The sequence below is a fragment of the Lycorma delicatula genome, chromosome 1 (assembly GCF_047948215.1).
Source record: "Lycorma delicatula isolate Av1 chromosome 1, ASM4794821v1, whole genome shotgun sequence".
Taxonomy (NCBI): domain Eukaryota; kingdom Metazoa; phylum Arthropoda; class Insecta; order Hemiptera; family Fulgoridae; genus Lycorma; species Lycorma delicatula.
This window is the reverse complement of record NC_134455.1, coordinates 108,037,333-108,050,158: the sequence shown is the minus strand read 5'-3', so window position 1 is coordinate 108,050,158 and position 12,826 is coordinate 108,037,333. Positions and strand designations below refer to the sequence as shown.

The following is a 12,826-nucleotide window of genomic DNA, read 5'->3' as shown; positions in this document are numbered from 1 at the left end:
ATTTTATAAAATCAGTATTGTTATGTTAATAATAATAATAATATTAAAAAACTAAAATGTTATCTACCTTCATTTACTGTGCGTTTAATAATGCACTTAATTTCTTTTTAATTTAATGTTTAATAGGTTGTTAATTGATTCTATACAGATTTTAATTATTTATTACTTTCACATAAGTGTTATCACTATTATTACTATTTTATTAATCTTTATTATTTTATTTTTTTAGTCTATCTTCTTATCTGAGCAAATATCTTACCGTCTTATGGCAAAATAAGTATACACAATCAATCTTACAAAGTTTTATAATGCATAATTTTGTATTGATCTCAATAAAATACTTTGTACAAGAATTTTCCCTAAACATGCCTATCTAAGTTTGATCAAATGAAATCTACAACAGTAAGTGTAGATTTTATTTATTCAAATTAAGTTAGAATGGTTTTTTAATAATATGTTACAATGTTTTCATTAATAATATGTGTAAATGACTTGTAATTTCTTTCCAAGAACAGACCTTGTGGTCTTCCCTATGAACAAAGGAGAAAATTAAGGGTAGGTAATTAAGCTAATTCTTGTATCAGGAAACTGTACAGCAGGTATAAATCGACATATATGTTATATTTCAGTAGTTTAGGCTGAATCATTTGGCTCCCACCTGCAAGTACAATTATTGTTTTACGTATATAATATCGTACTTTAAGTTGTACGGCACCATTGTATGCCGATTATAAGCAATTAAAGATCTTTTGAGTCTTTGTTATTGATGTTTAATAATGATAACATCGTTTGTAACGCTTTACACCATATTCAGTTCAGTGAAAGAAAGTATTCCAGTCTGTGTTATCGTGTTTATACGGTACTTGCCGTTTTATAGTTCATTTTTATAACAGTTTTATTCGGTGTTATTTTCATTAATTTTAATTTAATTTTCATTAATTTTTATAACAGTTTTATTCGGTGTTATTTTCATTAATTTTAATTTACCCTATGTATTTGTGTCAATCACGTTTTAATAATGAGTGATTCTGTCGTGAAACATAAAACGGGTAAACCCTTAAGTAGCTCCGAAAAAAAATAATCAGCAACATATATATAACCTTAAAACAAGATAACCCTGAAACAGCAATAAGAATCATTGCTCGGAAAGCAAGTAGCGTAACAGGCGTTAGCAAAAGAACAATTTTTAATACAATAAAGAAACATAAGATTGATGGTAAGCATGTCGGACCTAAAAAGACTCGAAAGCGTATGAAAACTTGGACGATTTTAGTGAAACCGGTATCAGAAAAAAGTTCATTCCTTTTATTTCAATAAAGAGCTTCCTAAATTGAAAAAAATATTTAATGCCATGAATACTGATTATAAATTGTCAAATTTTTCTTAAAGTACATTTATACATCGTGCTTTAAAATCAATGAATTTTCGTTTCATGTCCAGAAAAAATAATTCTTTATTAATTGAACGTGAACATATTATTTCTTGGTGTAGGGGATATTTAAGAGAAATTAAGCTGTTTTGTGAAGAGGATAAGACAATTTATTATCTACATGAAAATTAGGTTAATGAGGGAAATAGTATGGGTGAATAAAGAAATAAAGAGTACAAAGGATGCTTTATGAAACTATTGTCAAATGGGATGAAAACCCAGGCTGGAAAAGTTAAACGATTAATAGTTACGCACGTAGGAAGTGAAAATGGGTTTTTGAATCGTGGTTTATAAGCATTTGAAACTAGATCTTCCCAAGAGTATCACGATGAAATGAATGGTGACAGTTATATGCAGTGGTTTAAAAAATTGTCGAAATGGTTGCTAAATGATCCGTCTTAGTAATGATAATGCGCCGTACCATTAACTGAAAACTGAAAAGATTCCAAACACTTCCACCCGAAAATCGTAAATTACCGATTGTTTTAAATGGAAGATTAACAAACATAATGTGAAGAAATTGCGTATACCGAAGACAGGTTAAAAGTATAACTTATAAGTTTAGTAAATCATTTAAATAAATATTTATCAGTTATAAAATAGTAAAATTTAAAAATTGTGTCGTGTTGCATCTTCCTCCATATCACTGCAACTTTAACCAGAGAGAGAGTTGAGATGGGCACACGTAAAAGGCAACATTGGTAGTAATAACACAGCATTTGATGTAAAAAATCTACTGATAGAAGGTAAGTAGATGCAAAGAAATTCAATGAAAAATTGTATTCAATATGCCAACAAAAAAAAAAGGATGGGAAGCGCAATTTGTGTGCAAATATTACTAAAGATATTGTGATAAATTTGGGAAATGACCATAGTTCAACAGACAGTAGCTTATCGGGTACTGAAAAAATTCACTGCGGAAACATAGTTAGCCAAAATTTTTAATTTAAGATATATATCACTTTATCACAATTTTCTAATTTTTGTAACAAAGTAATTTTTTTACTTCATTTTCGTTAGTGTTTTTCTCGGATGGATTGCGCTAAATTAAACAATGAGATTTAATTTAATTACATATTTTACTAAAATAAATTTACGATAAAAAATAATGGTAGAATCATACTGTTATGTTATGGTTTGCTGCACGTATTCGTGAAACAAATTGTAGGACAGACAAATGCAAAATTACAGATAGTTTGCTTATAAAACAGAAGAAAGGCATACACATACAATTTTCAACTTTGAACTGATAATTTATGACTATTATTTTACAAGCTTTTACAATTTTACACAGAAACAGCCACTATTATAAACATAAAAGTTATCTGAAAATAGAATACATATAGACATGGTGAAATGTAGTGGGAAATATAGTGGGTGAATACGGGCTGGGCAAAAGGAATGAAAGAAGGGACCGACTTATAGAGTTTTGCACGAAGTATAATTTAGTAATTGCCAACACCCAATTTAAAAATTATAATAGAAGAATATACACTTGGAAAAAGCCAGGCGATACTGCAAGGTATCAGATAGATTATATCATGGTTAAGCAAAGATTTAGAAATCAACTCGTTGACTGCAAAACTTACCCTGGAGCAGACATTGATAGCGACCATAATTTGGTGATAATGAAATGTAGATTGGGGTTTAAAAACCTGAAGAAAAGGTGTCAGATGAATCGGTGGAATTTAGAGAAGCTTGAGGAAGAGGAGGTAAAGAAGATTTTTGAGGAGGACATCGCAAGAGGTCTGAGTAAAAACGATAAGGTAGAAAATGTAGAAGAAGAATGGGAGAATGTTAAAAAGGAAATTGTTAAATCAGCAGAAGCGAACTTAGGCGGAATAAAGAGAACTGGTAGAAAACCTTGGGTTTCAGGTGATATATTGCAGCTGATGGATGAACGTAGAAAATATAAGAATGCTAGTAATGAAGAAAGTAAAAGGAACTATCGGCAATTAAGAAATGCTATAAACAGGAAGTGCAAACTGGCGAAAGAAGAGTGGATTAAAGAAAAGTGTTCAGAAGTGGAAAGAGAAATGAACATTGGTAAAATAGACGGAGTATACAGGAAAGTTAAGGAAAATTTTGGGGTACATAAATTAAAATCTAATAATGTGTTAAACAAAGATGGTACACCAATATATAATTCAAAAGGAAAAGTCGATAGATGGGTGGAATATATTGAAGAGTTATATGGAGGAAATGAATTAGAAAATGGTGTTATAGAGGAAGAAGAGGAGGATGAAATGGGAGAAACAATACTGAGATCTGAATTTAAGAGAGCATTAAAAGATTTAAATGGCATAAGAAAGAAGCCGTAATAAGAAAGGGAGTCCGACAAGGATGTTCCCTATCTCCGTTACTTTTTAATCTTTACATGGAACTAGCAGTTAATGATGTTAAAGAACAATTTAGATTCGGAGTAACAGTACAAGGTAAAAAGATAAAGATGCTACGATTTGCTGATAATATAGTAATTCTAGCCGAGAGTAAAAAGGATTTAGAAGAAACAATGAACGGCATAGATGAAGTCCTACTCAAGAACTATCGGATGAAAATAAACAAGAACAAAACAAAAGTAATGAAATTTAGTAGAAATAACAAAGATGGACCACTGAATGTGAAAATAGGAGGAGAAAAGATTATTGGAGGTAGAAGAATTTTGTTATTTGGGAAGTAGAATTACTAAAGATGGACGAAGCAGGAGCGATATAAAATGCTGAATAGCACAAGCTAAATGAGCCTTCAGTAAGAAATATAATTTGTTTACATCAAAAATTAATTTAAATGTCAGGAAAAGATGTTTGAAAGTGTATGTTTGGAGTGTCGCTTTATATGGAAGTGAAACTTGGGCAATCGGAGTATCTGAGAAGAAAAGATTAGAAGCTTTTGAAATGCGGTGCTATAGGAGAATATTAAAAATCAGATGGGTGGATAAAGTGACAAATGAAGAGGTATTGCGGCAAATAGATGAAGAAAGAAGCATTTGGAAAAATATAGTTAAGAGAAGAGACAGACTTATAGGCCACATACTAAGGCATCCTGGAATATGTCCCTCCAATTTAATATTGGAGGGACAGGTAGAAGGAAAAAATTGTATAGGCAGGCAACGTTTGGAATATGTAAAACAAATTGTTAGGGATGTAGGATGTAGGGGGTATACAGAAATGAAACGACTAGCACTAGAAAGGGAATCTTGGAGAGCTGCATCAAACCAGTCAAATGACTGAAGAAAAAAAAAAAAAAAAATAGACATGGTGCAAAATAACTGACTCAGGTGAGATATGATGTAATGACTAAATTCTACCCGGAAATGCTAATGTTAATTTCACGATTCTTTATTTTTGTTACAGCTGGTATTTTTTTATGATCAATGTTTAATAATCTCTGTATGAAAAAATATTCAGAAACCACATAACCTGGATGAGAATTTCAAGCTTATTTGATATAACCTAAAGCAGCAAAAACGATACATGCTACTATTGTTCGTAAATTACTTTGGGAGTGTAAAAAATATTTATGTAATTCTGATTTTAAATCCGTCTAATAATTCTACGAACAAACTATTTAAATATTTTATTATCTAATGAATTCAATGTAATTCATCTCTTATTTATTTTTACATTCCCAGCTACAGCAGCAAAGCGATCAGCCAAAATTCTGGGTATCGATAATTTTGCAAATTTCAAGACTTTAGTCCAAAAAATACAAAAGTTATGGAAATTTCTGTTAAGATATGTTGGCCTGTACTTGATTAATATTCCTATATATCATAAATTCTATGAAAATGGCTGAAAACATTTCTTTATATGAGACATTGATGACATTCTGTTTTAGATAGAATTATAAAAAAGGGGAGGGGTAGGTTTTTGCCATTTAAAAATTTTAATAGAAAGTTGAGCTTTAGTACCATTATAATGCTTATTAAATTACTTAAAATTTAAGTCAATCAAATTTAGGGGTGGCGAGATACTCTATATTATTTAAAAACAATTTTTGCATCATACCCCAAAAACCTGGGGTTTTTAGGGTATATATATATATATATATATATATATATATATATATATTTAAATATATATATTAAATAAATATATATATATATTTATTTATTTATTTTATGTAATACCAGGTTACAGAGAAACAGTACAGTGACATGATGTCAACAGTACTCTGCAGAGATGCCAAGGCATCTGTTTGCAATATGGCATTAAGTGTAAATGCACTGGTAAATGTGTAGTCTTGAACAGACTCAGGCTGAACACTCCTGAGACTTGTGGTTAATTGAAACCCTACCACTAAAGAACACCAGTATCCACAATCTAGTATGCAAATCTGTATAAAAGCAACTGCCTTTACAAAAACTTCAACCTTACAAAATTTGACTTTGAAAATCAGCTGATTTTGTTACCTGGGTAGGTAGTTTTATGTATATATATATATATATATATATATATTTATCCCATCTTTGGGCTGATCTTCAATCACAACACAGGGGGGTGGCTTGGCACCCATTTTTTTCTTTTTTTTTAGATAGTAAACAACAATATACTTGTATTTATTTAGCCTCGTTGAAAAACACCACCAAAACTGGGACAACTTATTTAAATACATACATTTTTAAGCCATAAAAACCAAAGAGACTGAATTGGACCTGTACTTATAAAATACAGCTGTTTTAAACATTAATTTTCAAGATTGAATACCCCATTGTATTTTATTTAATACATTCAATATTCTATTAATATAGATGACATGGGAACTTTTATAAAAAAAGAGAATCCCATGGGCCTAACTAAAGTCAGAGCTTCTGACACTTTATGTGTTTTTCAAGTTGTGGCTGGTATTTAAAATGTTATATGAAGTAACTGTAGAGGATGGGGGTCAAAATAAGACCAAATTTTTTTACTAAAAGTTCTGAATTTTTTTTTTGAAGTTGTACTTTAAATATGGCATAATTAAGTCATTAATATTTAAACATCCTATGGCATATTTGAGATAAAAATCGGACAAAGGCAAAGTCAAGAAAGTTATATGCAAATCTTTGCTGGCTTTTTTGTACGTAAGAATTACTAATCCTTTACACAGTCCACTTGTAGGTTTATAGGAGTGTTTACATTAATGCTGAGAATTGTTATCAAAACATGTAATTAAGAGATTTAAACTGAAACTGTTAATGTAAAATAAAAGTTCCAAAAGAATTCACATCAGGGATGTTAGAATGCTCTGCCCTTGTTGTATATGTATTTGTAATCAGTTACTACGTTTAGTTTTTCCTTTATACTTTATAATAGTCTCATAGCAGAAAATATTTCTGATGATTATATATGGAATATTATGACAATCAATGAATCATATTTTGATGAAACAAACTATGATAAATATCAAATATGAATGTTAAGTAATGAAACTATTAGTAGTAATATTGAGGTTATGGCACTGGATCATATTTTCATTACTTCATTTGATCTGTGTCATCTAGATGAAGATAACGACTTTATTTTTATAGAAAATTTAAAGGGAAAAATTATAAACTGACCTACCATAAAAGAAAAAGCAAATACAATAAACTTGCAACCAAAACGTGGATAAAACAAACAAAAATTTCGGAATTTGATGTTTTGGTTTATTTAATATCAAATGAAAGAGAATTAGTTATAAATTATGGAGCTATACCAAATTTTCAAATCAATAGACAAGGCAGATGTTTACAAGATAGTGCTTTTAAAAGTGAGAAAAATTTTATGAAGTTAAAGAAATAAGCAGAATATGTCCAATTAAAAGGAATATTTCTCTATTAGTAATAATGATGGAGTTAAAAATAAATTATAAAAGGTCCTTCTAGATTTAAAAGAAGTTTTTAACAAATATTCAATGGTGCTAACCAGTTTAGAAACCAATTTTTCAAAATTTACATAATTAAAACCAAAGTGGTGTGTTCTTCGTAGTAGTTCAGGAATTTATATCACATGTATTTATATCACAATTATGGTAAGTGATTTAACCAATGATCTTCAAAAGGAAAAATAATTTTTTATTAATAATACTTGTAAAATAGAATATAATGTATCTGCTAATAGATGTAACTTTGTAAGTGTTTGATATTCATCACAAATCATTCACAAAATGAAATTAAAAAAAGAGAGCAAAGTTAAAAACCATCATTTTGTGTTTAAAGCATAATCAACAATTTTTAATAAGTTGAAACTGCAGCTCTTAAAGAATGAGACAGTAATAATGGGTGACTTTCCTAAAAACTATTCAATTATTCATGGTGAAGTGCTGTGATTTTACTGGAAAAATAAGCAACTAACTAACTCTTCATCCATGGTGTAGATAAAACATCAGACTGGAAAAATAGTTTCAAAGAACTTTCATGTTAAATTATTCAGTGTGAAATATAATATCAATAATTTTAACTTTTTCAAAAAAGAAATCATTTCATGTGTAAAAAAACAAAAGTTTTCACAACACTGCAAAATTATACTATTTTTCTAATAGATGGCCAGGCAATATATTGTGAAGAATAGAGTAGTAAGTAAAAATTCTAATAATAAGAACAGAAAAGATAATGGAACTGTCCTGGCTCCAACAAATAAAATTAAAATACCCTTTTGTGCATTTATAAGAACTCAACCAAGAAAACAACTGGGAATGAAGTCTTTAGCAATCTTTTTAAGGAAGTACAGAAATAAATTTTATATTAATATTTTAATATTGTTACTTTGTTATATATTTCTATTTATCCATAATCATGTAATTTGTTCTTCTATATAATCTTGTAAGTATTTATAAGTATTCATGCGTTTCTACTAACAAAATTCATTTTTCTTTTCTAATATATTTTTAAAGTTCTTCATAAAAATCATGCCCTTAAAAAATTATGGTTTACGTTAAATTGATTACTGGAATTACCAAAAAAAGTAAATAATTTAGGATCAAATAACAGTTGGAAGGACATATTTTATGTATCATTTATGTCAAAGATCACAAGCCATGGTTCATAGAGAGTTCCTTACTAAGAAAATCAATTACATAGAATTTTAAATAAGAAACACAAAAAAGTTAAAGCAAAGTATTTAATATTATTTATACAAAAAAGTAAATCCAAATGGAACTGAGAAAGAAATTTCTATTACTTTCTTTTACAGAAAAAATATTATTACACAATGAAACATTGAATGTTGAACACAATACTGTGGATGTACAACATAAAAATTTATTCAGTGACAATGAAAACCATAAATCATACCTGATGACATCTGGAAACCCACCTGCTTGCTTTTCAAGTATAAAACTTTAAATAACATAATTATTATTTTTAACAACCAATAATGCTGTTATTGCAACAAAAAACCTTTAACAAAACTGTAAATAGTTATATACTATAAATATAGTCAGTCTATTATAAATAATCCTAAATTTTACAGAAAACTGCTTTTGTTAGTTACACATTCTCCAATTCAATGAGAATATTATACTAAGCTGAAAAGACACATGTGTATGTTAGAACAGTTATTACCATTATTACAATATTCATAGTCACAGACTTGTAAAAAGATTAATCATTCTAGTAATAAATCTCAAAGTCTGTTTATTAACTGTTACTCAAAGTAAAAAAAGTTACTGTTTAACAAAAGTAAATCTAAGCCCAAAACCAAACTCAAAGCAAATTTGCACAAAACCAATAACAGACTTCAATATTTTGGGCTTTATAACAATTTTCTCAGAAACTACTGGTATACAATTTTCTGGGACCCATTATTATTTTTTTAATTTTCTGTTCAAAAATAAATGAAATCATGTAAATTGGTGCATAATTTGTGTCCCAAAAATTTCATTACTTTCTCTTTTTAATGCTTGAGTAAATATCAGGCCAAAATATTTCTGCTAGGTAACTCGAAAACAAAGTATACTTTTTTCTTTATCTTCACCAGCAGAACAAACATGTCCTGAAATTATTTCTGTGAAAATGTTTAAAGAATATTATTTTTATTTAAGATATTAAATAACATCCCCTCCAAATTGGGATGATTAAAATGAATGGTGCTGGCTCTTTGGGCTCCTAATGAAAACATGTTTTTAGGTTTGAATGTATGGCGGCTATCTATTCATTTTTATAAGGTAATTTTAATAAAAATGTTTTATAATATTGTTTACTTATACACGAGTACATGTATAATTATTCTTACATACACATTTCACTGAATTAACACAGTAAAAGGTATTTACAGCATTAAAAATAATATTATACAATAGAATTTCCCTTCCACACTAATATAATCAGTCATAATATATCAATTTCTCGTAATATATTAAAAAAGAAGCATCAGTTACGAGACTGTAGCTGATTCTATGGGACTTCTATGATTGCCTTTACTGCAAAAAATCTGTTCAAAATTAGATCCACTTTCTATATGAATGTTTTAAAGCATCTGGTTTCTTATCCAAAATTTTAGTTTATTTGTATGTAGCTCTGGCTATGAGAAGTCGGAGCAACTAATTTAGTATGATCCATTAGATATTGAATTAAAGGATAATTACTTTAATTCTTTCTTAACATATTAAGTTGAAAAATTAAATGCAATAATAATCAGATATCATTTGTTATTAATCAACTAAGAGCAGAGCACAAAACACTTCTTTAGCTACGACAATTTTTAAGTGGACAAGAGAGAATTTTATGGCTAGAAAAACTGAATAAAGAATTTTTTTAACAAACTATTCATGTAAAAATGTAACTCCTTCTTGAAAAGATTTTCCTTTTCAATAATAAGTGTTGAATAAATCAATTTTTTGAAGACACTGTTAAAAATATTTACTGACAAAGTTAGGAAGCTTTAATCCACCAATTTATGTGTTGGAAAGCAATATGATTATGCATACTGTTGCCACTTACATTCTGTGCTTCATATCAGTGAGCGTGCCGCTAGCTGTTCAGATGCCAGAGGGAGTTACAGTATGCCTACGCATTTGCATGAGCACCCCTCCCACCAAGCCTGCTGTGCAACATTGCCACTACAACAGTGCTGTGGTTCCACCACTTGCAGACACCTAAAAAAGGCAATCCAGCACAGCGGGAAAGCTCATTTAGTATTCAATTGGGACTGTTGTGCTGCTACTCGCTCTGGCGTTTTTGTGCTCTTCAGTGCCTTTAAAGAATCTTTGTACTCCTTTAATACAATTTAGTGATAAGTGAAATAGTGATAGAATTAAATACATCATGTCTGAGATGGAACGCCCTAATTTGAAACACTTATACTGAACATAATAAACAACAAGGCAATTTTGTTAGGTGGTACATGGTAGCTTAGCTGCAGAAATTGAAATTATGCAATGTAACAGCAAGTTCATTTTTATTTCAGGCGCTGAAAATAATTTTTGAAATTCAAAAAAATTGAAAAATGACAACGAATGCTGAAAAAGACAAACTGTGTGGTGGTATGCAGAGTTGGGGTCCATTATTGCAACATTTCTGTGCAGAGTATCACAGAGACCCTCCCAATGCAAAGAGAAGCAAGGCGTGGAAAGCAGCGTTTCTAGAGACAGGATCTGTTGCTAAGAGGCATGGTGGTGACCCATCACGAACATCAGAGGAGAATGTTCAGCGCATTTCAGATACATTTGCAAGAAGTCGTAAGAAATCCATTCGTATGGTGTCATGTGAACTTGGTCTCTCAAAATTAACTATTCATGATGTGCTATACAGGAGCCTAAAGCTTTATGCATACCAGTTGCAATTGTTACATGAGGTGAAGCCTCATGATAAACCCTAATGAGCAACATTTGCTGAAGACATTCTTCAGCGCATTGAGACAAACAACAAGTTTTTGGCCAAGGTTATGTTTTCAGTGAGTCAACATTTCACCTCAGTGGTAAGGTCAACAGCGAATATAAGGTACAACATGCGAATTTGGGGTAGTGAACGTCCTCTAGAGGCCATAAAGTATCAATGAGACAGCCTCAAGGTCAACGTTTGGTTTGGCTTAATGAAGGATGACATAATTAGACTTTTTTTTCTTTGTAGAGGCAACTATCACTGATCACACATATTTTGATATGTAAGCTAATTTTGTGTTCCCTTAGATAAGATATCGACATCCAAACCTGCTCTTCCAGCAAGATGGAGCACCTCCACACTGGCATTTTTTAGTCACGAACACAATGACTGATGAATTCCCGCAAACACGGATTGGGAGAGGTGGTACAATTCTCTGACCAGTAAGGTCGCCTGACATTACTCCCTAGATTTCTTCTTGTGAAGGGTATGTTAAGGAGAAGGTGTACTCTATCAAACTGGCAACTCTGGAACAGCTTCATGAGAGGATTAGAGCTGCTACTGAGACAGTTAGGCCACAGATGCTACAAACTACCTAGGGAGAAATCGAGTATCGATTAGACATCCTCTGTCCCACTCATGGGGCACACGTAGAAATGGTGTGATTGCACAAACAAGACTTCATAACTATGTGTATCCATTGTTGTTTCAATCTTCTTAATGCATCAAATTAAATACATGCAGTATTATAGACAGTTCTAATTGGGAGGGTTTTGCCTTGGACACACTATACATTAAGTTCAGTTGTTTTTTTTGTTTTTTTTAAGAAAAACTTAACGTTTAGAGAACTGCCAGTTATTGCATCCCTTATTCCTTGAACTTTTATCCTAACAAGTCTAGCTGTTAAAATTTAATTTAACATAGCTATTGAAGTTTTGTATAGTGCTAATTTTAAGTTTTTTTTATAAATAAAAATTTGTAATTAAGGTGCGAGTGTGTGTTAGTGGGCAAGAGGCTATCCCTCCTCTTCAATGTTTTTGGAAGAACACTGAGCCACATGCTAGCGTCCTGCCAAGTATAATGAACTTTTGCTGTAATGTGTTCTTTAATTAAATTTTTATTTAGTTTCAAAAACTATGGGGATCTGTTGCCCATCTCCCCCTTACCAAAGTCTTCCGGGAAACGAGAGGCGGTGGCAGTTTACTCGTTGGGCTTACGGAGCCAGCTACTTCCGAGGGCGGTCCTCTGCCGGTCCGGAAACGGCATCCACCACCAGGATGTTGGCATGGGAACTCCTCACAACCTATAGTCACGTCACGGGAGAAAATCCGGCCGATTATACTAGACTACCAGAGGGAGTGGCCCTTACTGACAAGGGCACTTTCCGCCGTTATTAGAGGCCGCCGCGAGCATGTACTCTTTGTTCTTTGGTTTGAAGGTTGCACACAAGCAGCGAGGGCGATTTGCACGAGGTACAGTTTTCTGTACTTTAAGGGAATTGCTTTCCACATATACCAAAATTTTGAGCTCCCTAAAGATAGGGAGTTCAAGGATGTAGTCACAGGAATTCCCTTTGGGATCACTTGTGACGAGGTGAGAGAGGAGCTCTCCTCACTCGG

The 12,826-nt window shown here is 31.2% G+C and overlaps 1 protein-coding gene across 4 annotated transcripts in view; it reads right to left on the bottom strand.

The window, feature by feature from the left end:
* The window catches only part of LOC142320868 (proton-coupled zinc antiporter SLC30A2-like), a 145,725-nt gene that overhangs the window by 39,602 nt on the left and 93,297 nt on the right, over positions 1–12,826 (bottom strand). The window lies entirely within an intron of this gene.